We start from the raw sequence: 27,965 nt of genomic DNA on the forward strand, positions 1-27,965 counted from the left end.
TAGTGAAAGGTGATGTCAGAACCCATTCAGCGAGCACAGGGCATGCAGACTTTATAATGCCTGAATTGCAATGACTGAGCCATGTCCATTGGCCCATTCTAATATGGTCCTACAAACTGGGCCAAATACACCCCTAGCTCTCCTGACTCTAAGGGCAGTGAAAGTGAGCAGTCCGAGTTGTCTCAGGGAGGTAGTACAGGGAGAAGGAAAGAATCAGAACTCAAGAATTACATTATAGCCAAAATAAGTAAACGTCCAGCCCAGTGCTACTCTTCATGAAATTGAAAAACTTTATTCACACCAGAATATAATGGAGCGCAAAAAGAAGAAATAGCACTTCTAAGGAGAATACTACGAGGTTCATTACACAGTAAAATAACAAAGTGGAACACCTTTCTTGTAGCCTGTGAGAAGTAGATCAATCCATAGGCTTGAGGAAGCACTTCTGATATGAAGGTTTCATGTCTTCATCAAAGTACCAAAAAGTAGTTCAGGTTATCCAGTTCACAGTCAAGGTTTCTCAAGCATTATTTTGACTTGATCATTAGTGTGCACTCAGATCATCCAAGAGTGGGTGTTCTCTAAATGGTAGAACAATCACACTCTTGGTCATTGTGGCTTTGGAGGCTTTGCCTCCTTCTCTCTAGATGACCATTTATAGTATGGGTGGGCTGTAAACTCCACTATGCATGCAGAGCTTGCAGAGTTTTGCTATTCAGCATTCCACTTGAGTTTGGTGAAAGCTCTGTCAATCGCCATGTAGTTGGAGTTTACTACCCACCTCATATCACAATCACAAGCAAACATTGCCCTGCAATGGAGCTTTCAGCTGCTGAAGAGGCAGATGGCCTCTGCCCTCACTCATGGCACCAGTAGAGCGCCACTGCGAGTGTGCATGGCATGCGATCAGCAGAGGCTGGGCTTGTGTCAGCTGGGTCTTCCCCCTCCCTCCCTCTCAGCACTCCTTAAGCAACCTCTACCTTCTGTGAAACTAAGGCCCTGGTGTGAAGTTCGCACAGCAAACTAGACCTCGTGTCAGAAGGGAACCCTACTGAAGGTGGCTGAGTTCTGTCACTGTAGCATGCTCCCAAAACAGACCCTCCAGGATCATGAGGACAACCAATCAGGTCATAGTAAGAAGTTCTCCATGGTAAGTCCTGGTGACACTATAAAGGTGGAATTAGGTGCTGGAATACAAGAGAAGGGGACTAAGGTAAAGGCACCACCGGCACAATGATTATTTCATAGTGAAATGGTGTAGAGCTGTACAAAGGTGTGGGTAGAGTACTGCTCTGGGTAAGAAACAGGGGGTGTGGCCATTGCAATGTGTGAGAGCAGTGTGGGCAGGATGTTGTATGAAACAGGGGAGCTGGTACAATGCTCTCAGAGTACCTTTCTCCAATCTTGAGCTTGAAGTGGTTGGTGCCGCTGCTGAAGCAGGTGTCTTAATTAGAAATTATTAATGTGTGTTTATGTATTTTGAATAATGAATTCTGTAGAAAATGAATAACGCAGAAAAATAATGCATACGTTGGAAAAAGTGACCTTGGAGAAACGCCACTAGTGTTCACGAATTCTACTAATTGATGGTTAAAACTAATTAAATATTGAAAATGAATTAGATTAATTTAATCATATGTCATACTTAGGGTTATGAAATATGCTCTAGCTTATTAATTGTTGGCCTTAACTTAGCGAGTGTCTTGGCCTAGGCTTGCCAGGCCTCAAGCAGAAGCTGTATTTCTAAGCGGTTAATAAAATGCTGATGGAGTGAATTAAACTATGAAATGTCCATTGTCTTTTTAAAAGTGCTTAGCAAAAGCTTTCCATGAGAACCAACTAACAGGAGATGATGTTCCTGGAATTGTAAGCTGTGTGTAATGTGTGTGAGATGTGCTTTCCCAGGACGTGAACAATGAAGACACTGACTGGAGAAGAAGATGCAACTAATTTGTTACCTGACCAGCCTGATGATGAGGATATCGTAAAGCGGACCAATCAACTTCGTGTGAAGAGCGAAATATTAGAATTCATAGATTTGGGATAGAAATATTATTGGGTAGTGTATAACAATACGATTAATTGACCAATAGGGAATTAGGGGATAGTTTAGGTGACTTTGATATAACAATGCAACAGAAATTAAACAGACAATGAGACCAGAGATCTAGAGTGACTTTGGGAGAAGAAGAGATTCAAGATTTTGTCATCGGTTATACTCTCTGACTGAGAGCCTGATGTGTTGCTGATCAATTGATGACCTGAGGATGAAGACTGATTCTTTTTTCAGACCCATACCAAGGATAGGTATATATGACAGTATGACTGAATTGCATTTTATGCTATTTCTTTCTAGGTACCAACTGCGCTGTCTAGATAGTTCCCTTAGCAAGATGTTTTTCTAAACTGGTGTTCTAAATTGTTTTTGCATGAAGTCCAACATGCTGATGCTAATCTGGGTTAGTTGGGGCTATTCACATAACAACTGATGAATTACAGGGACAAATGTTTGACGAGTTATCTTGCTGAATTCTATGTCTCATATATCTTTATTGCAGCTGACTCTGCTTTTGATTTGCACTTTGGCTTTAGAATGTGTTGTGATTCAGGCTTTGATTAGATTGTGTTTCTTTCGCCATTTTAGTCAACCAGTATTGTTCTTGTATGCGTTTCATTTGATTTTGAGATTAATCTACATGACTTTAGCATTGTTAATATAAGGGAAATAAACTTACCAAACTTTATTAAATGTGTGGTTATTCATGGCTGAAAAGTCATGGTGCGTGACAATTACAGACTCCATGGATTATTGAATCGACTAATGGTTATTGATTATTGGGTGTTGATTATTGTTTCTGTTCTGAAACTATGGTAAGAACATCCTAAACTAGTCAAAAGGTTCATTGACCTAAATACGTCCCTGTGTAAGTTTACTTATTAAGGACCAATGCGCTAACAGTTAAAGTAGCAGACTGATGGTTTGTCTCTTTAAGAGGTTGCCATAGGTGTCCAGAACAGAGTGATAGGTGTTAACAGTCATGGTGAGAGATTGATGGAAAGTGTCCCTAGTTATGGTAATAGTTTAAAGATTGATCCTTTTGAGTCATTATTATTGAGATTTGAATTTTGTTTTTCAAAGATGACATTTGTAGAGAAAATGTTGTTCCCTTAAGCCCAGAAATGACTTTCCCAAATCCTGGATCCTGCTAGTAGTGTTAGGTATGTTCCTGGCGTTCTAGTGATAGAGTGAGAAAGATAGGTTGCGCTTGTACAGCTTATGCAAATCACTGGTGAATTGTGATGTATGTGAGGATTTAGGGAGTTTGTGTACTCCAAATAAAGTTTTAATAGGAGTGTGCGTACTCCACAGTATGAGAGTACGGAAGTCATCAAACTTCACATGTGTGTGGTGCTTTGTGCTAAAAAATTGTCCACATGGTTGTTGATGTACCGACCCTGCAAGGTTTAAGACTCTGGAGTATATTGAAAAGTGTATGAGACACTTGGTTATATGTAGTAATCTGTCTGGTTTAGTAGGTTGATCAGGCATGGTCAACAAGTCAGCTTGTGATTTAAGTGGGCAAGAGAACATTTTTTACTGATATTTGGTGAGTCCTATGTGTACCAGGACAGACCCGTTGATCATTTGAGAGTAAAATTTGCGGGTCGAATTTTGCTTGCGAATCTGGGAGACCGAGAAAGAGGAATAGCTGTGTGCATGAAAGGGCCATCAGTGAAAATCCGTAAGGTTTCTGAAGCAATTGTGTTACCTTCCTGTAGTAAACAGGCAGATTTGTTTTTGTTTTTTGTTTTTTCATTAGTGCTCGCAATATTTAGCGTTTAGTTTTGTGTGAATCGGAGTTTAGGAGGACCAGCCGCAAGACTTTGTCAGCCGCAGTACGTTTGAGTGGGACGTCATTGGAGCCGCTCTGGGATAGGTTGGTTAGTGAGTAGGGTCACGCACAGATTGGCAGACGTCCGTGAGAGCCAATTAGTTCAGAACGTGAGTGAAAGGAATCTTGGGATTAAAAGTCATTTCCTGATTTGATTTTGAATAAACAAAAAGTAGAAAAGATGACATTTTTCAAGTCATTGAAGAGTGCCCTAAGGGGAGATACGTATATTAGAGCGAGTGTAGGGGAGCCTACACTGCCAGAGGTTACACCGGCTTACATTGTAATGGAGGAGAGAGGTGTCGCGCCATGTCTTTGGTTAAAGCAATGGTGCAAATTGACAGAGAAAAATGGGAGCTTAGCATTTCCCAAGAATGGGACATTCAATTTGAGTAATTTGGAGCAATTGTGGATGTCGCTATATGAATCAAAGCCCCTTCTGAGACCAGCACAGTTTTAGGCGTTAGCAGTTTGGGAGCTGGTAGCTAGACAGCAACAGCAGTTGAAATTAGAGAAAAGAATAAGAAGGGCAGAAAAGACTTTAGCAGAAGCAAGATGGGATTAGGAACAGAAGAGATGGAGAGCAGAGTCCTTGCAGGGAGTTAAGTTGTTTCCAGCTATTACACAGGAGGATGAGATGGAAGAAAAGAAAGTGACTAGAAAGACTAATAGAAGTCCGTCCGAGAGTAAGGAAGATAAAAGGTCTTCTATAGTAGAGGAGAAATCAGATACTGAGGGGCATATTTATACTCCGTTTGCGACGAATGTGCGTCCAAAATTTTTACGCACAATCAGCGCAAACGTTGCCCCATATTTAAACCCTGACGCCCGAGGCCGCGCACGAGAAAAATCCGCAGTGTGCGCCATTTTCTGGATGCGGCAACCCGCCCTGCGTTAATGACATGCAGGGTAGGCGTTCCCGTCCAAAAAACGACGCACACAGCCGTGCGCCGTATTTATGCTTCCGGGTAAAAAGGACTCCCGGCCGGTAGGCGGAGCAAAAAAATGACGCAAAGCCCGATGTGCGTCAAAATTTAACGCCTGGGTCAGGGCAGGCGTTAAAATGGGGCAAACACACCTGTATTTAATCAGAACACACAGAACAAACAGCAGAGCAGCAGAGCAGCAACAGGGAGACATGGAGGTGATTTTTATACAGCGTGCACGTAGACGCAGAGCCCTGCAGCAACAACAGCAGCCACAACAACAACAGCAGGGACCCCAAAGACAGCGCAGAATGCAGGAGAGGATATTCCGCCCAAGAACAACCCGGCATGGCCTCAGGGAACACAACATCATCCAGAGGTACCGGTTGAACTGGCAGGCCATTCAGCAGCTGCTGAGAAATATTGAACAGCAGTTGGCCCCCACTTTGGTGACACCCCGCACCATCCCAACAGAAACAAAGCTGCTTGCCGTACTTCACCTGCTGGCAAGTGGCTCGTTTCAGACAACTGGTGCCCTGGTTGGTGGAATATCACAACCATCATTCTCTGCATTCCTGCCAAAAGTACTGGATGCCATCATTCGCCTGACACCCCGCCACATCTGCTTCCCTAACACACTGCAGAAGCAGCAGGAAATTAAACAGGGGTTCTACGCCATCAGTGCCTTCCCACACGTCCTTGGTGCAATCGACTGCACACACGTACGCCTTGTGCCACCTGCTGCAACAGAACACCTCTACCGCAACAGGAAGCACACACATTCAATCAACGTGCAGGCCATAGTCGATCACCAAGGACTGATCAGCAACATCGTGGCTAAATATCCTGGGAGTGTACATGACGCATTTATCTTCCGTCACAGCACCATCAACCAATACTTCCAGGATGGACGGTATGGCAATGGACTACTTGTTGGTAAGGACAAAAATCAAACTCATATACACACTGCACAGCAACCCTCTAGGACAAACAACACATACACCACATTAGCAACACCTAGCCAGGAACACACTGAGGTCCTCACATCACTAGCCATGTGTCATAAGTCACCATTGAACCTGTTGCACATTGGAATGTACTCCACAGCTTAATGTGAAGACATTAATGAGTGTGGTTGCCTAAATGTCACCTTGCAAATTGGAAGTGTCACAATAACCTGTACATTAACACATTGCATAAGTCTTAAGGTATGGGATGTCCAGGGTACTTTCACATGAACGTCTTAACTACACTTTCATGTTTTAACTCTGCATGGAACTATCATCTCATCCCCAGTGAAGACACACGGACACGTGTATCACAAGTCACAATGCAAGGGAGGGCACACTGTTATGAAAATCAAAATACAGACTGCTGACAAACGGTTAGCTAACAAACACTTGCTCAGCCAAGGAAAAAACTCAATGCAAAACTTTTACCCTACAAGTAAGGGTTGTCACATTAGTACACAAAAGAGTCACAGACAACACAAGACAACTACTGCCATCAAAGGTCTGTACAAGAGTGCTTTCTACATCTAATTGATCCTATTCTGTGTTTCTATTTCAGCTGATCAGGGGTATGGCATCCAGCCTTGGCTAATGACACCATTTGGGAACCCCACTACTGCTGCAGAGCGGGCATACAATGACGCCCATAAGAGGACACGCAGCATTGTTGAGCGGACCTTTGGGATCCTAAAGTCAAGGTTCCGCTGCCTTGACAACACAGGCGGTAGCCTACTCTATTCCCCAGAGATGGTCTGTAGGATCATACTCACTAGTGCCATATTGCACAACATTTGTGTAAAAAGGAACATTCCCCTCCTTGAACCAGACCCAGACATGCCTGAAGATGACAAAGAGGAGGATGCTGGCCTGCAACAGGAGGGGGAACAACCAAACACGGCAGCAGGAGTGCGTAGGCGCCAACAGCTTGTAAATAATTTTTTTTCATAATTTCTTATATCAACACTTATTGCACAATTGTAAATAAACACAGATAACAAACACCACATCATGCTTTGGCCTATTCATTTCTGCCCACCTTTACTTCGAAATTGTTGAAGAAGAATGTCGTCTCATTGAGCAATAATGACCTAACACTCATCACACAAAAAATATTCACCACAAATGTCTGCACAGAGGGTAGGATGTTACATGATACATTACCATCCACAGAGGCCAACAGGAGTACAAATGTGTCAATGACACATGCCTGATCCAGACACCTGAGACAGTCTCTCACTCAGCCCAAAAATGTAGATCATTTGAAAGTCTCATTACACGTGTTCAGTGACAGGGTGGGACCATCCATGTATACGTGACCATGTCCTCAATGGCTTCTCTCAATTTTTGATATAAACAATACCCAATTGGAACAACATTAGCTGCCACTAACTCATGAGGAGACCTTGAAGTTACAGTGACCACATACACCCAGACAGGTGATAGTGGATCCACATTCGCACACACATATAAACATATGTCATCCAATCAACCAAATATTTGCAAGCAGCCCATCACAGTAGTGTCCCAGTTCGAACCTAGCAGGAAGAATGTAACATGCCACTAAACCAGGTAATGCATAAAGGGCCATATACATCAACAACCTATTTGTCATCAGCACATGAGGAACGCTGAGATTTAGCAAACATAGTCAGTGCAAAATGGTATGTCAGATTGCTCCAAATAATCAATAGGGCAAACGTCAAATGGGCTAATGAGATGAATGAATGGCTAACAGTGATTCATACCCTATGGCCTTCCATTAGCCTGCTGCTGCAGGTTTTACATAACAGAATAAATGAAAGCCATGGATAAATTAGCAAATCTGGAAGGGCAACCCCTAGGGTGCTGGGGGCCTAAGTCCACCTCTACCACCCCCCAAATATACAAGAATCATGTACTTGTGAACTAAACACATGCATAAGGCGCATGTGTGGCCTACATGTCAAAAGTCAAACACAAATCAGATACACAAAATGATAATAGGACATGGTTAGCCCCATAAAAAGTGTAAGTGACTATTGCACTCCCTGTTTGGACTATATATAAATGCATTACCATGGTAAATGTGGACACATTTTTGAGAAGGAATACATCATGGTATCCCATTCATCATTTCTAAATAGCCATCAGCAATTACCCAAAATATGTGTACAAATATGTTTAATACATTTTTTGAGGTATCATAAATATTACAGTGTGAATGCCTTCTATACATCCAATAAGGGACATGTGTCATAGCTAACCACAAATGTGTATCACATAGCACCGTTTGGTCATGACAAAGTTCCTTCCTCAACTTTAAAAAATGAAGACATAATTTAAAAATGCGTCAAATTTCCACGCATACAGCATGGGCATCATAATTTTCTCACGTACAGGAGTGCACAGAATGCAGAGTCAAAAAATATGAAATGATAAATAATAAATTAATAAGGTACATGACATGTCCACCATAATGTCCATGTAGCGTCAAATTTCCACGCATACAGCATGGGCGTCATAATTTTTTCACGTACAGGAGTGCACAGAATGCAGAGTCAAAAAATATGAAATGATAAATAATAAATTAATAAGGTACATGACATGTCCACCATAATGTCCATGTAGCGTCAAATTTCCACGCATACAGCATGGGCCTCATAATTTTTTCACGTACAGGAGTGCACAGAATGCAGAGTCAAAAAATACTAAATGAAAAATAATAAATTAATAAGGTACATGACATGTCCACCATAATGTCCATGTAGCGTCAAATTTCCACGCATGCAGCATGGGCGTCATAATTTTTTCACGTACAGGAGTGCACAGAATGCAGAGTCAAAAAATACGAAATGAAAAATAATAAATTAATAAGGTACATGACATGTCCACCATAATGTCCATGTAGCGTCAAATTTCCACGCATGCAGCATGGGCGTCATAATTTTTTCACGTACAGGAGTGCACAGAATGCAGAGTCAAAAAATATGAAATGAAAAATAATAAATTAATAAGGTACATGACATGTCCACCATAATGTCCATGTAGCGTCAAATTTCCACGCATGCAGCATGGGCGTCATAATTTTTTCACGTACAGGAGTGCACAGAATGCAGAGTAAAAAAATATGAAATGAAAAATAATAAATTAATAAGGTACATGACATGTCCACCATAATGTCCATGTAGCGTCAAATTTCCACGCATGCAGCATGGGCGTCATAATTTTTTCACGTACAGGAGTGCACAGAATGCAGAGTCAAAAAATATGATATGAAAAATAATAAATTAATAAGGTGCATGACATGTCCACCATAATGTCCATGTAGTGTCAAATTTCCACGCATACAGCATGGGCGTCATAATTATTTCACGTACAGGAGTGCACAGAATGCAGAGTCAAATATACGTTTTCATATATGTTTCTCATATTTGCCAGGAAATTATAATTCTACACTAGAACTGTAAACTCAGCCTCACAATAATGTAAGGGAACAATGAAGAAATTACTTTTCACTCTGCATTATGTGCAATGTTATGCGTTAAAAAATATGACGCACAATCTGTATGCGTGAAAATATGACGCATAACGGGGAAATAAAAACAGCGGCCATTTTATGCAGGAAGTGATGTAATAGGATATCCTGTTTACAAAATCTGTACTGGGAGTTAACTTTCACTTTCACTTTGCAGTCTCAGATTTATCTAGACTGTGTGGTTGTTGTGAAAAGTGTAGTCCTGTGTTTAACTGCTTTTGTGTCCTGTGTACCTTGTATTTTGTGTTTTTGTGATCATAGTCTTGTTGTCTAATATTGTCTTAGTCTGTTTAGTATACTTTTGTCCTATCCTGTTTTTGTTTGTATTGTCTGTGGGAGTCTGTTCTGGGTAGTTTAACTTTGGGGTTAGTTGGGCTATTTTTCTTAAGTTTTATTTTTCCTTCACTACTCTACCTTTCCCATTTCCCACTTTTACTTGTTTGTCTCATTTTTCACCTTTCAATTTGTTAATATGTCTGGTAGGCCTCGGCTTGGCAGGATGGGTGAGGAGGAATTGGGGGGATTCATTTGGCTTGTTTGCCATTTCCTCCTACTCATGCTGGAGGCTGGGGGCCGTGTGATACAGGGGTATCACACGGAGCCACGTAAAGTCCGGTGGGGGAAGGTGCGCCATCACCTGGTCCGGGTGTACGGTAGCATTAGGAATGAGCATCAACTAAAGCACCGCTGGGCTGATCTCATATCCAGGGAGCAGGACCTGCTGGACCACCTGGGAACCAGGATTGGTGGCCATGTTGGTAAGTACAAATCAATTACATGTGAATAATTGAAATCTGTGTGGGGACATGTGATGATTGTTACCCAATCTGCTAGATAAGTAGCTGACTGTGTGTAGTGCTAGGGAAACCTAATGTGTATTTGTTGCACAATGTGTAGGAAGACCAATGCTAGCAGTCAGATGGCTCATGTTTTCAACACATACCGGATGCCTGTAGCTGTATGTAATGTAGTGTTGCCTTTGTGTCAGACAAGCGACACGTTAATGCCTCTATTTGAACTCTACAGGTCATATTGGCCAGTGAGAAAGTTATGTTGAAACAACATACCTACATATGTAGACGCCATAGCTAGACAGAAAATTGTAAACCCATGATGATGCTATAAATGTGTGGTGCCTTCACGTCACATGAAGTTAGCTATGTTGTCCACACATATGTCACATGTGTGTCTGGTTGCTGTGTGTTGAAAATGTCCACATAGCCTGTTTGAGTTTGAGGGGTCATGCAGTCCTCAAGTAACCAGCTTTTGGATGTCTCTCTGGGATGCACATGATGAGATGAATGCAAGCCATTATTGTTGGGGCACACTAATGGAGGTGTATCTTTGACAACACATGACTGTCCTGGCCACTGCATGTGTGTAGTAGGGTGTGTAACTGTAGCAGGAGACTCATCCAATGTTAATGTTGATTAAAAAATCATCCATGCAGTATGAGCATGTGGGAAACTGTATCATTACCATGTCATACTCACACAGTGTCATAGTAACTGCAATTATTTGTCAGTGCACGGATTCTGAGTATATTCTTCCTTTCATGCTTTACAGGTGGACCAGCACCGTACACCGTGGGAGAGGTGGCACATTTTGAGGACCCCGATACCTACAGTGAGTGTGGCCTAAGTGCTATTTTTATTGTTTGCTAGTGATGCATGATGGACTACTGTGTGTTCAACAGAATTCATGATTTGATGCGCTGCCCGTACATTGGCATTGTTGCTTTAGTGGGATTTCAAATTTCACTTCTGTTTCTGTAGACCAATACTTAGCCATCTCTCAGATTTAGGGGCTGTGGGTCATTCCAGTCGGCCCGCTATGGGGAATGGGATGAGTCATGTGGAATACACTGGTTAATGTAAGAGTTGCTCTGGGACTTGGCTTGAACTGAGTCTGCATATCAGACTGACATTCTCCCAGATAGCTTTGGCAAATGGCTTGTATGAAATATGCAGCTTCCTAGTTGAGGATGCACTGTGTACACTGTAGGTTGGATCTTCCGGGGGCATGTACTTCCACAAGTTGAACTAGAAGTGTGTGTGACTAGAGTGCAATGGCCTAGGTGTTCAGTCGACTCATGATCATGGGTGTTCTTGCTCCTCTGTGTGTGTTGTAAAACATGCCTCACTGATAGTATGTGATGTTGGCCTGAGTCAGAGCATTTTGACATGTGTGGACCTTGGATATGAAAATGTTTGGCTGACTCCAACGTGTTGCTAGCCCTTCATTGGTGTTGTGTGTGGAGGCAAATACTTGTTGACCTTTCTATACACTCCTGGGTGTGCATTGAACCTGGGATTGTTGGTTGTTCTTCCCACCCCACCCTCAAAGACTGCCATGTGATTGGGAATAGGGTACCTAGGACTGTAGCAACCAGTATGTTACAGGTACTTGTGACCTTTTGCAACTTTGTTTAGAAACTAGGGCCAGATGTAGCAAACAGTTTTCAAGTCGCAAACGTGTGTTTGCTATGCAGAAATGCATTTTGCGAGTCGGAACCGACTCGCAAAATGCATTTCCGACTCGCAAATAGGAAGGGTTGTTCCCTTCCTATTTGCGACTCGCAGTGGTATGCAATTCCATTTGCGACCGAGTACGCGGTCGCAAATGGAGTCGCAGTTACCATCCACTTGAAGTGGATGGTAACCCACTCGCAAACTGGAAGGGGTCCCCATAGGACCCCTTCCCCTTTGTGAGTGGACCCAAAAATATTTTTTCAGACCAGGCAGTGGTCCAAGGGACCACTACCTGCCCTGAAATAATCCGAAACTAAAAGTTTCGGTGTTTTTTTCGAAGTGCAGCTCGTTTTCCTTTAAGGAAAACGGGCTACACTTGGAAAAAAAACCACCTGCTTTATTTAAAAGCAGTCACGGACATGGAGGTCTGCTGTTCCCAGCAGACCTCCATCCCCGTGAGTGCCCATAGTCGCTATTGGGGCGCAAATTGGGACCCACCTCATTAATATTAATGAGGTGGGTCTTTGCGACCCCATAGCGACTCGCAGACGGTGTCTGAGACACCGTTCTGCAGAGCAAATTGCTATGATTGTTTAGGATAGTATAGTATGTGTGTAGGTTAGTAAGTGTTGTCCTGCATGTGTCCTGTCTCATAATGGTGGGTGGGGGGTTGATGTTTAGATCGTTTAGTTATATGTGTAGAGTAAGTTTAGCTTAGGTTAGTTAGGGACAGTTGTGGGTTAGTAGTAGTCAGGTTAGATTAGTGTAGGTATTACTTTTCCCTTAGTTGCCTCTTGTGTGAATAAATAGTAATAAATATATAGTTAACCCTTTACATGATGCGTTAGGTGCTACTTTATCATGGCCTTGACATCAGTGTAGGTGAATGTTTTTGTATGACATTAGTGTCCTATGCTAGCCATCCCCAGAAAATGGAGGTTTAACATGCCAGCTACCCATGTGATAACTTGGTAAGTTTCCACCATTTGGGAGACCCACCATTGGTAGTTTGCATCGATCACCAAGGTTTTGTGTTGGTGAGTATGTATTCTACTTCACAAAGTGTGCTTCCAGACTTGTTATTGTGGGTAATTTCATAGGTCGGACTGCAGTGTGATGTTCAGGGAGATCTTTGTAGATGAGGTGTTCTTAACACTCTTGTCTTGTTTCCTTCATTGCTGACCTACATCATGTGTGTACTAATTCTGCATGACTTTCCTTCATGGAAGTATACTCAGAAAGGGTGATTGATGCAGTGTTATTTTTTTATGTTTGCATATCTCAGCCACCATTAGTTGACTAGAATTGCTATAGATGGTGCATCATTCTGTCCAACACAGCATGATTGTGTATGGTTAGTCCCTTCATCAGTTATTCTCCTCAGTATGGTAAGGCTATGATGCAATCCTGGCCACTGCACAGATGTATCAGACTACATGATGTCAGGACAGTTGTATTGACAAGCTACATGATTGCCACACAGGCACTTTGGAGTTATGTACTGCACAGTTGAAGTGTGAAATAACACAGAGACATAATAGGTGTGCAAGTGCTATTTATTTATAGGTGCTGTAGTGCAAAATGTCCATTGTCCATGTTTGCTGAGTCCGTTCTGGTGCATTCTTACATGGTGATCCTACAGAAGGGGTGTGGATGAGGCTCCTGACATGCTGAGCTGATGTCACAGACAGTGCAGAGGGACAGGAATTGGCAAATAGTAGGAGAGAGACATTCACTGGCAATGCTGACAAGTCATACAGTGGATTGCAGAACAGTCATTGAGTGTAGTTGTAGTGAGACTGGCATTTGACAAAACGTAGGACCTTGGTCAAAGTAGGCCATGGTGCAGGGACTAGTGCTTCCGGGTACTCTTCCGTGAGAATGTGATCTGTTCCATGTCTTCTTCTTCTGATGTGTGTGTTGCCTGGTTTGTCCTTGTTGTTGTTGGTTGTGAAGGGGCAACACACACCTCAGTGTTAGAAGACGTGGAGGCAGACATCCCGGGGGCTGCTCCCTATGGAGTTATTAAGGGCAGTACTGCAGCAAGGAGGGCCTGCTGGTTTTTCAGAATAGCAGCCACATCACGATGGTAGGCAGCCAGGTCGGCCCTGAGGGGTTCAATGTTGCATTCGTGCACACGTTGACTGGATTGCAGTTGTAGGTGTTGTGTCAACTGGATGACAGCTGTGCTGATTTCCTTCAGTGTTTTGGCAAGTTCCTGCAAGAGAGATGTTCGGGCTTGCATAGCAGCTGCCTGATCTGAAAATGACGTCATGCACGAACGCACCCCCTCAAGGCTGGCTGCCATGTTTTGCATCCCCACCCGCACCTCCTTGGCCAGCTCCCGCTGTACCACAACTACAGTTCTTTCAAAGCTGGTGCCAGTGTCGTCAGAGTCCTCAGCTGTGTTGGAGCTGGCAGGTCTTAGAATTGGGGTGGTGGGTGGTTCTTCTGTGATGGCTGCTTCTTCTGTGCTCCTCCTTGTGACTGAAGGTGGGGTCTGGAGGGTTTCAAGGACCTTTTGGATGGTCTCCTGGGAAATAGTTATGGGCTCGTCATCCATGTCATCAGGGAAATCAGGGACAGGCATATCGGCAGGAGATCCATGTTCCTCTGCAATGAAACAGGGTACAATTAGTGTGTCTGTGTTGTGACAATTTTGCCATAACATGCAAGCCTTTGGATGACTTAACTTTGTGCTCTGGTTTGGTATTGGTATCTGCTGTCCTTCATATGGGCATTGTTATAGGCCTATGGCCCACCTGTGTGTCACATGTATGATATAGAGTTATCAGACTTGTCTGCCTAATTGCCTCTAGGTGTTGCTTTGTACCAATTTGGAAATAGCCATCTTTTTGTCCTACTCGTCCCTCCGTGTATATCTATTCTTATGGAGAGACATTTTGTTGCGTGGGCTCTCATTATCCTACATGAGATTACTGGATTTCTAGGCAGCAGGATAGCTAATGGTGTGGGGGACTGAGTCTGACCCACTTGTAAATAACTCTGTCACCCTAATTCTTTCTTTTTGCTCTGGCTAACTAGCAGTGCCTCATGTCTCCCACGGCAAAGTAATGATTAGACAGCCGAGCGCATGACATCTTTGGAACTTCTCAGGGAAGTCGTGGTCACTCAGATCCAAACCAATTCTCTCTTTTCCAGTATGATCTCATATACAAATGACAAAGACAGTATTTGTTTTATATGATGATTTCATAAAACAACTGACTTTTAGATAATTAGGTGTGAGCCACAATAACCCAAACAATACAACATGGTAGAATTGAAATAGTCACCAGGAGTGTAAAACATTTGAACAAAGCTATCATGGTGCCTAACTGTTTCTACTCTCCCTCTGCTTGTTCTATTTAGAGCACAGCATGTTAAGCTTCGAGCTTGCCTGTCTGAATCACTGGGGAGACATCAGCCCTCATATCTGAGCAATGGCCTGTGATCTGGTTCAGCATCTGCAGCAAGGCAGGCAGCGTCTAGTTGTGGTTCTCTGTTCGGAAACTCCTTCTTGCGTGTATTGGGACAAGGAAGTGATTTTATAACTAACATGTCATCGTGATGACAAAGTGTCCCTATGCAGGAATCCCAAATCTGAACTCCTACCACGTCTATCGGCTATGTACCAGACTGTATCCTTGACTGGAGCACAGAGTGAATATGTTATGGAGAACTCCAGTGCTGAAGTAGGCAAAACAGTGTGATATGAATACAAAACAACACCGTAGAACTGGCTATTTGCAAAATAACTGATACGAAGCCTAATAAAAAGCATTTAGTGCAAAGTGCACAGAGGCTCTAAGCTGTTAGCAAATGAATAAAAGTACATTCAGGGCAAAGTGCACAAAGGCATAAAGCCTGAAGCTAATGCGCAAAGTATACGTAAAACTTACAACACTACACTTTGACTGGCTGTGGGTGTTGTGAATGCCCTGGCAGCACACTTGCCTCTCAGGACCTGCCCCAAACACTTTATATTCACATTGACCTAAATGTACATGTTATGTGGCATATCCTATGCATGGCAATGTTAGGATGTGGTATGGATGTAAACATTGTTGATGTTTCCAGATGATGTTGGGTAATGTGTGTTTAATTGGATTGCCCTGTTTATCGTATCAAAGTCCTATTTGGTTCTCAGACTGTGCAGGTGTGTTTCAGTGACCAGTTGCATGTGTCCCCTCCTCAATGTTGTTGTCTGAGCAGTATGACATTAGTGATGTTGCCTTGTTAGCCAGGCACGTGAGTGACCCTGACATATGCAGCATGTGTGTGTCCTTAGTGCTGTGTGGCTCCTATTGCTGTTTACTTTGGCTGATGTATGTGTCAAGTATGGGCATTGGCATTTGAGTGTACTGGTGCCTTTGTCTTATTTCTCTAAATAGTTGCAGATGTCATCCTCACCCCCTAATTTAGGTATGTATGTTCCATGGGGAGGTACCTGCCATTTGCTACTATAGCTGCACAGAGATCAGAGGTGTTATTGTCAACTGTTGTCGCAGTTACATTGCAGTTGTTGTTTTGGCTACTGGATTACTGATAGGGACCTAGTTGATGTAGGATACATTTTGACTGATGAGTGCCTGGATGTAAGTTTGACGTAGTGGCCTTCCCACCTGTCGCTGCTTTCCCTTGGCTCCATTGTTGTAATTACAGGATGGCCCCATGGGACTGTTGTTGGTGCTGTATTTTGTCGTGCCCCAGCTTCAGTCTGTGCTGGCCATGCCCCCCTACCGTGCCCCTTTACCCATGCCACTTCATATATATGCTGACTTACATGCATTGTGTAGTAGGTATTCCCCCCCCCCGGTTGCAGTTATCATTATTGCATTATAATTCCCCATGCGACTTACCCTGCATGTGTGTTGTGTCGTGGTAGTCTGCGCTGTCCTGTCCTTGAATCCCTGTGAAGATCTCCTCAGGGATGACGGCTGCGACCATCTCCTCCATGTGGTCCAGGGCCTCCTGGTGTGCTTGACTCCCCCCTCCAATCTGCAGTGCTGCCTTCCTGTTCCTGGCCATTTTTTCTTTTGTCCTACGTTTGCAGTCATGCCAGCGTTTCTTACACTCGGTGACTGTTCTGCGTTCTTCAGCCACACTGTTGATCTTGTCCACAATTTTTTGCCATATGGCCTCTCTCCTACTGATTGGCAATTTAGAGGTGATGAACAATTGGTGCTGGTGTTCCGTCACCTCTTTAACCAGGATTTCCTGCTCCTCTGCACTGAAGCGACACTTTCTTTTTTTTCTAAAAATGTCCTGGTTCCTGTATGGATCATCCTGGCTGGTTCCTGGTCTGCTGTCATCTTCCTGGGGTCTGTTGTGGCATCTGGGATCCATTTTGGATCTCCTCTGCTGAAAGGGCAGTGTTTGCGTGTAAATTTGACGCTATGCGTCAAAAAAACAGCGCTTTCCGGGTTGCGCTGTCGTAAATCGACCCACAGTCATTTGCGTTGCGTTAACGTTGGTTTCCTTTACGACTTGACGCCGCTGTGTGCGTCACGAAATAATGACTCCCACCTGTTGGTTGCGCCGCCGTGCGTCAAAGTATAAATTTGACGCCCGCACAGCGCATCGAAATGGCGTTAGCCGGCATTAAAATTTTTGACGCAAAGCTGCGCTGGCTCAGCTTTGTGTCAAAAAGTATAAATATGGCCCTGAGGATCTTGTTATACAGATATTGAGAGATCGATCACCACCATATGCAGTGCATGAGAGTGGTCCGAGTACTAGCGCTGATCCAACAGCCCCGGAAAAGGCAGCGGGGACAGTGCCCTGTGCACAAGTGTCACAATTGCAGCCGATGCAGCAGCAGGTTCCCATGGTACCTAGACAGCAAATACCTCAAGCCCCAATGGAGCAGCAACAGAAGATGGTTTCTCAACAGGTCACAGGTCAGAGACAAGATAGAAGTAGTAACACAGTTCATCAATTCCCGTTATACAGTGAGAATGATATAAATGGTGAATAGACGGGTGACAGTTCAGATGAGGAGCTACGTGTGCTTACAACATCTTTAGAGGTAGATCAGAGGGTACCCTATATGAGGGAAAAGGTAATGGGTCACAGAGTCTCATTTCTGGTGGACACAGGAGCTACACGCTCTACAGTGAGAAGTGCAGAAGTTCCAAATTTACCCCTTTCAGGAAGAACAGTTCAGGTTGGGGGGTAGCAAATCAATATCTGACAAATCCAATTACAGATCCAGTGCAAATTGAGATTGGCAATTTCCAGGGACTGCATACGTTTGTAGTCTGCGATTCGAGTCCCGTATCCCTACTGGGAAGGGCCTTGTTGTGTAAGACAAAGGCCCTCATTGCAACCCTAGCGGTCGGTGTTAAAGTGGCGGTATTACCGCAAACAGGCCGGCGGGAAAAAAATGGGATTACGACTGTGGCGGAACCCGCCAACATAGACAGCCACTTTAACACTCCGACCTCCACGGCGGTAGAAACAAACAGCGCGGTGGTCACCCCCAACAGACAGGCAGGAGACAAAGTACCGCCCACCCTATTACAAGAGGCCCATCCGCCACCATTTTCCGGGGCGGAACCTACGACATCAAAAGCACAACGGAAACAGTACACAGAAGGGAAAACACTCACCTCTCGACAGCCAACGAGAAACCAGGACGCCATGGAGCCCGAACTACACGTACTGCCCCTGTTGGTTTACCTCCTCTTCTACCAGGAGTACGAACGGGGGCAGCGGCGGCAACCACGGTGAGTCTGGCACCTACAACACAGGGAAGGGGGGGAGGAAAGAGATTGACACACACATGCAACACGCAACACCCCCACCCTCACACACAACAACATACACACAAATACATGCAGCAACATTACAAATACATCCCCCCATCCCCTGGAAGAACGCAAGGACAAAAGGAAATGATTGTAACCATTGTAATCATGAAAAATCCATTAGTCAAAACTCCAAATTCAGTATTTACAAATATGTACACCAACTACACAAGTCCGGATAGTGTTCCAATCATTGTCCGTGGACCACTGGGCCCAAAATGCATGGGCTAGGCCCACACATGATACCTGACTGGAAATGGAGAGAACACTGCAGGGGCATCAGATCGAAAATATACATGCACCTCAGCCTGATGAACGCACTACGCCACTGTTGCACGAGGAGGCTCCATGTCCACTGCTTTATCTTGGGGAGTGCAAAGCCACAGTCTCTAAAGTCTCTCCTGTGGGTGGTTTGCACACTGCTTTATCCTGGGGAGTGCAAAGCCACAGTCTCTCAAGTCTCTCCAGTGGGTGGTTTGCCCACTGCTTTATCCTGGGGAGTGCAAAGCCGCAGTCTTTCAAGTGGATAACAGTCTCCACTGGTACTGGAGGGGGCCTGGTGCCCAGAGTGCTTCATCCTGCCAAGGACTGAGGTAGTGGATGTATCTCACCACTGGTTCTGGAGGGGGCCTGGTGCCCAGAGTGCTCCATCCTGCAAAGGACTGAGGTAGTGGATGTGTAAGGAAATGCCTCCTTGGCATAGTTACCCCCTAACTTTTTGCCTTTGCTGATGCCAATTTATGATTTGAAAGTGTGCTGGGACCCTGCTAACCAGGCCTCAGCACCAGTGTTCTTTCCCTAAATGGTACCTTTGTCTCCACAATTGGCACAGCCCTGGCACTCAGGTAAGTCCCTTGTAACTGGTACCCCTGGTACCAAGGGCCCTGATGCCAGTGAAGGTCTCTAAGGGCTGCAGCATGTCTTATGCCACCCTGGACACCCCTCACTCAGCACAGACACATTATGTCGACATGGCACTCCCCTCAGAGTGCCATGCCAACCTCACACTGCCTGTGGCATAGGTAAGTCACCCCTCTAGCAGGCCTTACAGCCCCAAGACAGGGTACACTATACCACAGGCGAGGGCATCTGTGCATGAGCACTATGCCCCTAGAGTGTCTAAGCAAAACCTTAGACATTGTAAGTGCAGGGTAGCCATAAGAGTATATGGTCTGGGAGTTTGTCAAACACGAACTCCACAGTTCCATAATGGCTACACTGAAAACTGGGAAGTTTGGTATCAAACTTCTCAGCACAATAAATGCACACTGATGCCAGTGTGAAATTTATTGTAAAATACACCCAGAGGCCATCTTAGAGATGCCCCCTGAAAACATACCTGACTTCTAGTGTAGGCCTGACCAGTCCCTGCCAGCATGCCACACACCAGACATGTTGCTGGCCACATGGGGAGAGTGTCTTTGTCACTCTGTGGCCAGAAACAAAGCCTGTACTGGGCGGAGGTGCTCTCACCTCCCCCTGCAGGAACTTTAATACCTGGCGGTGAGCCCCTTTTGTTACAGCGCCCCAGGGCATCCCAGCTAGTGGAGATGACCACCCCTCTGGCCACTTCCCCCACTTTTGGCGGCAAGGCTGGAGGAGATAATGAGAAAAACAAGGAGGAGTCACCCACTAGTCAGGACAACCCCTAAGGTGTCCTGAGCTAAGGTGACCCCTGCCTTTAGAAATCCTCCATCTTGATTTTGGAAGATTCCCCCAATAGGAATATGGATGTGTCCTCCTCCCCTCAGGGAGGAGGCACGGGGAGGGTGTAGCCACCCTCAAGGACAGTAGCCATTGACTACGGCCCCCAGACCTAAACACACCCCATAATTTAGTATTTAGGGGCACCCCAGAACCCAGGAAATCAGATTCCTGCAACCTGAAGAAACAAGAAGGACTGCTGACAAGCCTGCAGAGAAGGAGGAAGATGACCACTGATTTGGCCCCAGCCCTACCGGCCTGTCTCCAACTTGGTAAACCTGCTCCAGCGATGCATCCGACAGTGACCAGCAACCTCTAAAACCTCAGAGGACTGCCCTGGACTAAAGGACCAAGAAATTCCAGTGAACAGCGGCCCTGTTAAAAACCAGCTACTTCTTTGCAACAAAGAAGCAACTTTCAAAGACTGCATGTTTCCCACCGGAAGCGTGAGACTTCACACTCTGCACCCGACGCCCCCCGGCTCGACTTGCGGAAAACAAACACCACAGGGAGGACTCCCCGGTGACTGAAAGCTCGTGAGTAACCAGAGATGACCCCCCTGAGCCCCCACAGCGACACCTGCAGAGAGAATCCAGAGGCTCCCCCTGACCGCGACTGCCTGTAACAAGGGACCCGACGCCTGGCTCCAACACTGCACCCGCAGCCCCCAGGACCTGAAGAAACCGAACTTCAGTGCAAGAGCGACCCCCAGGTGACCCTCTGCCTAGCCCAGGTGGTGGCTGTCCCTAGAAGCCCCCCCTGTGCCTGCCTGCAACGCTACAGTGACCCCCGGGTCTCTCCATTGTTTTCAACCTAAAACCCGATGCCTGCTTTGCTCACTGCACCCGGCCGCCCCTGTGCCGCTGAGGGTGCACTTTGTGTGCCTTCTCATGTCCCCCCCAGTGATCTACAAAACCCACCAGGTCTCCCCCTTGAGGACGCAAGTACTTACCTGCTGGCAGACTGGAACCGGAGCACCCCTGTTCTCCATAGGCACCTATATGTTTTGGGTACCTTTTTGACTTCTGCACCTGACCGGCCCTGAGCTGCTGGTGTGGTAACTTTGGGGTTGCCTTGAACCCCCAACAGTGGGCTGCCTATGCCCCAAACTTGAGACTTGTAAGTGTTTTACTTACCTTCAAAACTAACCTTCACTTACCTCCCCCAGGAACTGTTGATTGTGTCCACTGAAAATAGCTTATTGTCATTTTTACAAAGACTGTAAATGATATTGTTTTCATTCAAAGTTCCTAAAGTACCAAAGTGAAGTACCTTACATTTGAAGTATCAATTGTAAATCTTGAACCTGTGGTTCTTAAAATAAACTAAGAAAATATATTTTTCAATATAAAATCCCATTGGCCTGAAGTAAGTCTTTGAGTGTGTGTTTCTCATTTATTGCCTGTGTGTGTACAACAAATGCTTAACACTACCCTCTGATAAGCCTACTGCTCGACCACACTACCACAAAATAGAGCATTAGAATGATCTACTTTTGCCACTATCTTACGTCTAAGGGGAACCCTTGGACTCTGTGCACAATATTTCTCACTTTGAAATAGTATATACAGATACAATGATATCCCGGTTTCCTGCTGATGGAGGTAGTGAACACATGAAATCAGTAGAAATGGTGTGCCAGGGAGCCGGCGGAACAGATAATAGTTGTAGAAATCCTGCAGGTCTGGTACAGGGTATTTTTACTTGAGCACATATGGGACAAGCCTGAACGTATCTTTCGACATCCAATTTCCAGCTAGGCCACCAGAAAGACCGCAAGAGTAGTTCCTGTGTGGCCTTGATGCCTCTATGACCAGCAACACGAGAATCATGGCACATTTGTAGTGCCTTTTCTCTTACTCCATTAGTAGGGAGGAACAACAGGTTCTTATAATAATAACACCCCTTCAGTTTACATATTAGGGGTTTAGTTTCTTTAACTCTTGATCAGACAGGTTGGAATATTTCCAGTTGTACCTCATCCAGGAAAGATTGAGCTACTCCGATGATTTTACTGGGCTCAAGTAGATATTGTGATGGGGTAGGAATACAATCTGGATAACGGCGAGACAGAGCATCGGCCAGAATGTTTTGGGATCCAGGAATATAGGTGACATAAAAGTCATACTGACTGAAGAAAAAGGCCCAACGAGCTTGACGACTGTTCTGGCATAGAAAATTACATCAACATTGTAGGTTACGATGGTCAGTTCTCACCTCGAAGGGCTCTTTGGAACCCATAAGAAACTGTCTCCACTCTAGGCAGGCTGTTTTCAGGGCTAATAACTCCCTTTCTAGTACTGAGTAGTGTTGTTCCGACACAGAGTGTGCATGGGACAAATAGAAAACAGGATGGTCAAGACCGTCATCTTCTTGTTGTTGGAGTAAGGCAGCTCCAATGGCTCTTTCAGAAGCTTCGGTAACAACAATAAATTGTTTGTTGGTATCTGGGTGTCTCAATATTGGTGCTTGAGTGAAGGCCTTTTTTAGACTCTGAAAATCTATTTCAGCCGCCCTTGCCAAATAAAGCCTTTCTTTAAATTCTCCTTCTTTAAGGTTTGAGTTATGTGGCTGGTTTGTTCTGTCAATAAAACATAGACAGTCCTAGAAAACATTGTGTTTCCTTAATAGAGGAAGGGGAAGGCCAGTCTAGGATGGCTTGTACCTTTTCCTGGTCCACTGCTATTCCAATGGGACTAAGGTGATATCCCAAATATTTGACTTTGATCTTGTCAAACTCACACTTTTCTGGTTTACAGGACAGTTGATGTTCTCTGAGTCTTTGGAGGACTTGTTTCACGTGAGAAGAATGAAGTTCAGGACGTTTAGAGTAAATAAGGATATCGTCTAAGTAGATGACAACCGTATGATTCAAGAGATCCGGAAACACAGAGTCCATAAATCTTTGGAAAATTGAGGGGGCATTAGTGAGACCAAAAGTCATAACTCTGTACTCAAAATGACCAAATGGGGTTCGGAAAGCAGTCTTCCACTCATCTCCTTCTTTAATACGCAAAAGGTGGTAGGCTCCACGAAGATCTAGTTTGGTAAATCGTTGAGCCCCTCTGACTGCCTCTAGTAAATCCTTGATGAAGGGCAAAGGATAGTGGTCTTCTATAGTTATCTTATTTAGACCTCGAAAATCCAGGCATCTTCTTGGGTACAAAAAAGAGGGGAGTCCCTGCCGGAGAGGATGATGGTACAATAAGACCGCTATGTAATTTTTCTTGCAGGTACTCTTTTAGAACTTCCCTTTCGGGTTCCGTGAGTGAATACATTCTCCCAAAGGGAACGATCGCCCAAGGTTCCAAGGGAATAGCACAATCGTAATCTTGATGAGGGGGTAACACAGGTCTGGATGGTTTTCGGAATACATCTTATAATTCTAGATAGTGATCAGTGACTCTTTGGACTGTGTTGATGGGGCATCCGGTAGTAATTTCAGTAGGCATCAACCTCTTGGGTGACCAATATGTATCTGAAGCAAAGCAGTTCTCATAACAAAACTGTGAGGACAAGGAAATACTCCGGTTTCCCAAATTACATAAGGGTTATGTCTTATGAACCACGGAATTCCCAAAATGATAGTATGATTGGGGATGATGTTAGATCAAATGAGAAGTGTTCTTGGTGGTTCCCAAAGTGTAAACTTAGTGTCAGGGTGGTAGTATCGACTGGACCAGAGGATATTAAGGATCCATCCCACTGTGTGAACTTGTTCCAGGACTTCTTTGGGTTGTGTTGGTATTTGTTGTGTTGTGGCCCAAGTCTTATCCATGTATATGCCACTATCATCACAATCAAGTAAAGCCATTGTTCTTTCTTCAGGACAATTGTAACGTCACAGGGAACATAAACAAAGTTGTGGCATTGTCCTTGAATGAACTGATGGAAGGTATAGCAGATGATCCCGTCCCCTCCCTTCTTACAGAGGACGGGAAGTGGCGTTTCCCGATGACCTTAGAGGACGAACGGGGCAGGTACGAAGCATGTGACCGGCAGCACCACAATACAGGCACAATCCTTTCTTACGTCTTTCTTCACGCTCGCTACCGGAAAGTGGGCCTCGAGTGGTATCCACCTGCATAGGTTCACCTTCTGTGTCTCTGACGGGAGGACAAGGTTCCTCAGGGCGATGCAAAAAGACACGGGAATTGCTTGGCTGGGAAGATCCTCTACTCTTTCTCTTCTCCATACGTCGTTCTTGGAGACGGTATTCGATGGAAAGAGCTAGATCCATCAGACCACAAAGATCCTCAACTCCGGTGGAGTGAATTAACTCATCTTTAATCTCCTCTTTAAGTCCCGTATGGAATAAAGTCACCAGAGCTTGTTGGATGTCATATAATGCTTCTTCAGCAGAGGCCTCCAATCCTGGATGACTAAACATCTGTTTAAACTGATACACGAAGGTGGGATAGTCCGACAATACTGGGTCATTGGATGATACCATAGGGGTTGCCCAGGCCAAGGCAGGACCGGATAGTGCACTGATAAGATATCCCACCTTTGTCTTATCGTAGGAGAATTGGGTGGGTCGGAATGCGTTAATGCATCGAGGAACTCTCGCAGTTTAGTTGGTTCACCGGAGAAACGAGGAGCAGAGGTGGAGACGGCCAGAACATCTGCTCTGCGGAAAGCCAAAGCCTGCTGTAAAGCAGCATTCTCATTGCGTAAATGTTGCAGTTCCTGAGCCTGTTGCTGAATGGTTGCCAAAAGCGATTGATCAGGATCTGCAACAGCCACCACTGTATCATCCATGGTGTTAGACGACGTCGGGAGTATTGGGCGCTGCAATCTGTCACGACTTAAGTGCTGCTTTAACCTGGAGTCCGCAGAATGGCACAAACGAGAAACAGTTTAGAATACAAGGAAGCAGGAGCGAAGACACCATCCGAACAGAAAGTGTTGCAGCGTAAGGAGAGAAAGAATCACAGGCCTTAAATACCAACAAACAGGAAGCGACCAACAGTAAGTACAAGGACACCATCTTAGATAGGGAAAAGCACATGGAACATAATGGACTATGAGCCATAGAGAGTAGGGAACAAGGAATGCTCGGAAGAGAGGGGTAATATGGGAAAAGGAAAAAACATAAAGGAAGGCACAACAAAACAACATGAAAAGAAGAAGAAAAGACGAACAGGTGAGTGGGGGAGGTCAGACCTGCCTGGAAGCGCGTTGCGCAAAAAAAGAACAAGGCCCCATGCCCAATTTGGGGCCTCGTAATGTGCACAGCAGGCTGGGGATGCGACGCGTCTTCAGACCGCATGCCGTGGCCTGAGCCGAATGTGTGGCTCATGCCGCACGCAGCGGCGCGACAGTGGATATATCACTCCACTGGTTCTGGAGGGGGCATGGTGCCCAGAATGCTCCACGTGCAGTGTGGCCAGTACAATTCCCTCACCTGGGTGTGCGTGCCACAAGATTTGCGAGGTTCAGGTAGCATGATACGCCATGGAGGCTGCGACATACCCCACACTGCTGCGGCTGCGCCTTCCACCTGCAGGTGTAAACAGTGATGGAAGAAATGCATCATGGAAGCTGCCCAGGGTCCAGGAACTCTTCTTCAGCCTCAGATGACTGACCACTGGGGATGGTAGCCATGTCAGCGGTGGTGCCAGTGGTCCATGGACGCCACAGGGCCGGTGGCGGTGCTTGCGGCGGTGCTGGCGGCGGTGCATGGGTCAGCACCTGCAGAGGGACACAGCAGGATGTTTCCTGCAGCCTCAGACGGCTGCCCACAGGGAAGAGGCTGGGGACTGTCGCTGAGGCTGTAGACATGCCGGGTGCGGTGCAAGTGGCGGTGCTTGCGGCAGTGTCTGTTGCGGTGGTGCTTGAGGAGGTGCTTACAGTGGTGTCTGTTGCGGCGGTGCTTTTGGCAGTGCTGGCGACGGTGCATGAGTCAGCACCTGCAGAGGGACACAGCAGGATGTTTCCTGCAGCCTCGGATGGCAGCCCACTGGGGAAAAGGCAGGGGACTGTCGATGAGGCTGTAGAAATGCTGGGGGCGGTGTAGTTGGCGGTGCAGGTGGCGGTTGTGGTGGCGGGGCAGCTAACGGTGTTTGCCGCCGTACAGGTTGGTGTGGTCGTGGACAGAAAGTGTGACAATGGACCCTCAGTCGGTGCCACCATGCCCTCTCCTGACCTGCTCTTCGGCTTTTGGCCCTTCCCCAGCTTTGATGGTGGCGCAGTTGTCTTGCCACTATCCCCTGTGGTTTTTGCTGAGCCCTTGGTGGCAGGTACTTTCGGCTTCTCCCTCCAGGATGTGGCCACCTTTTTCACCTTGACAGGTGGCGGAATGTCCTTGCCCTCACTACGTGGCACACTGGCAGATGTGATGTGTGGCGCACTTGATTACCCCGCACCACTGTGGCTGGGGATTTAGGGCCAGATGTAGGAAAAAAAAATTGCGAGTCGCATTTTGCGAGTCAATGCGACTCGCAAAATGCGACTCGCAATTTGGTATGCCAGGAAATAAACCGGTCCGATTTAGCGACTCGCATCCGGACTCGCAACGCTGTGTGCGAGTCCGCAGATTGGGAGGTCGCTGTTTGCGAGTGTGCAAAAACGAACTCACAATTAGCGAGTTGGAGTCGCAAATTGCGAGTTCCCTCAAAATTGCTTGCAGGTGCAGCAGAACACTCCAGAAAGCACACCAAAACACTCTGGAAACACTTCCTGGCACATGATGATGACATCACAGCCAGGAAGTTAACAAATACACCTGGGAGGAGGCTGGACCACACCCTTTTACAACTGCCAGTCTGCACACTGAGCTAGCTGCAGCAGCCATGGAGGGAACCCCCCGAAAAAGGAAAATTAAATTCTCTGAGAGGGAGCTTGAGGTGCTGACCGAAGAATGTTGTCAGCACCATGATGAGCTCTTTGGGAGAGCTGCCCTCACTGTTCCAGAGGACACCAAAAAGAAAATCTGGCAGGAAATGCAAGAGAAAATCAATGCCCTGGGGGTGAGCCACCGGACAATTGAGGACATAAGGAAGAGGTGGTATGACCTCCGCTCCCGGACCAAGGAGAGGGTGGCAGAAAGGCTCCGGGAGATGAGAGGCACTGGAGGGGGACCATCATCTGTGCCACCACCCACACCCCTTGAAGACGGGATTGAGCAAACCTTTGAGCCGGAGGCAGTGTGTGGATTTGGGGACCTGGACACTTCAGAGCCCAGCACATCAACCGGTGAGTACCATGTGATAAGCCTGTACCCCTATCAATGTCATACCCCACCCACCATGTACACATGTGCATGCACAACCAAATTAGCTCCATTTCAGGGTAGCAAAAGCCAGAATGATGCATTATGGGAAATGTAGTCCAATAGGCAGTGCATAGGCAAATGTTTATTAGGAATTGTGCAAAAGATACTAGACACTGACAGTGTGTTCCCCATGTCCCACAGGTCTCCAGCAAGACACCCCCTACACCCCAAGCACCCAGGCCCAGGAGGACACCCCAGGACCCTCCAGCACCCACACATGCACAGTCAGCAGCATTCCTGCAGTTGTAACGCCTGCTGCAACAGCAACGCCAGGAGCTGCCCCAGCAACAGCCAGGGAGAATACAGGTGCGAGGACAGGGCAGCCACCACTGTGCAGGCGTCGCAGGGCAAGAGCGTCT

This window comes from Pleurodeles waltl, chromosome 12 (assembly GCF_031143425.1).
Source record: "Pleurodeles waltl isolate 20211129_DDA chromosome 12, aPleWal1.hap1.20221129, whole genome shotgun sequence".
Lineage (NCBI taxonomy): Eukaryota > Metazoa > Chordata > Amphibia > Caudata > Salamandridae > Pleurodeles > Pleurodeles waltl.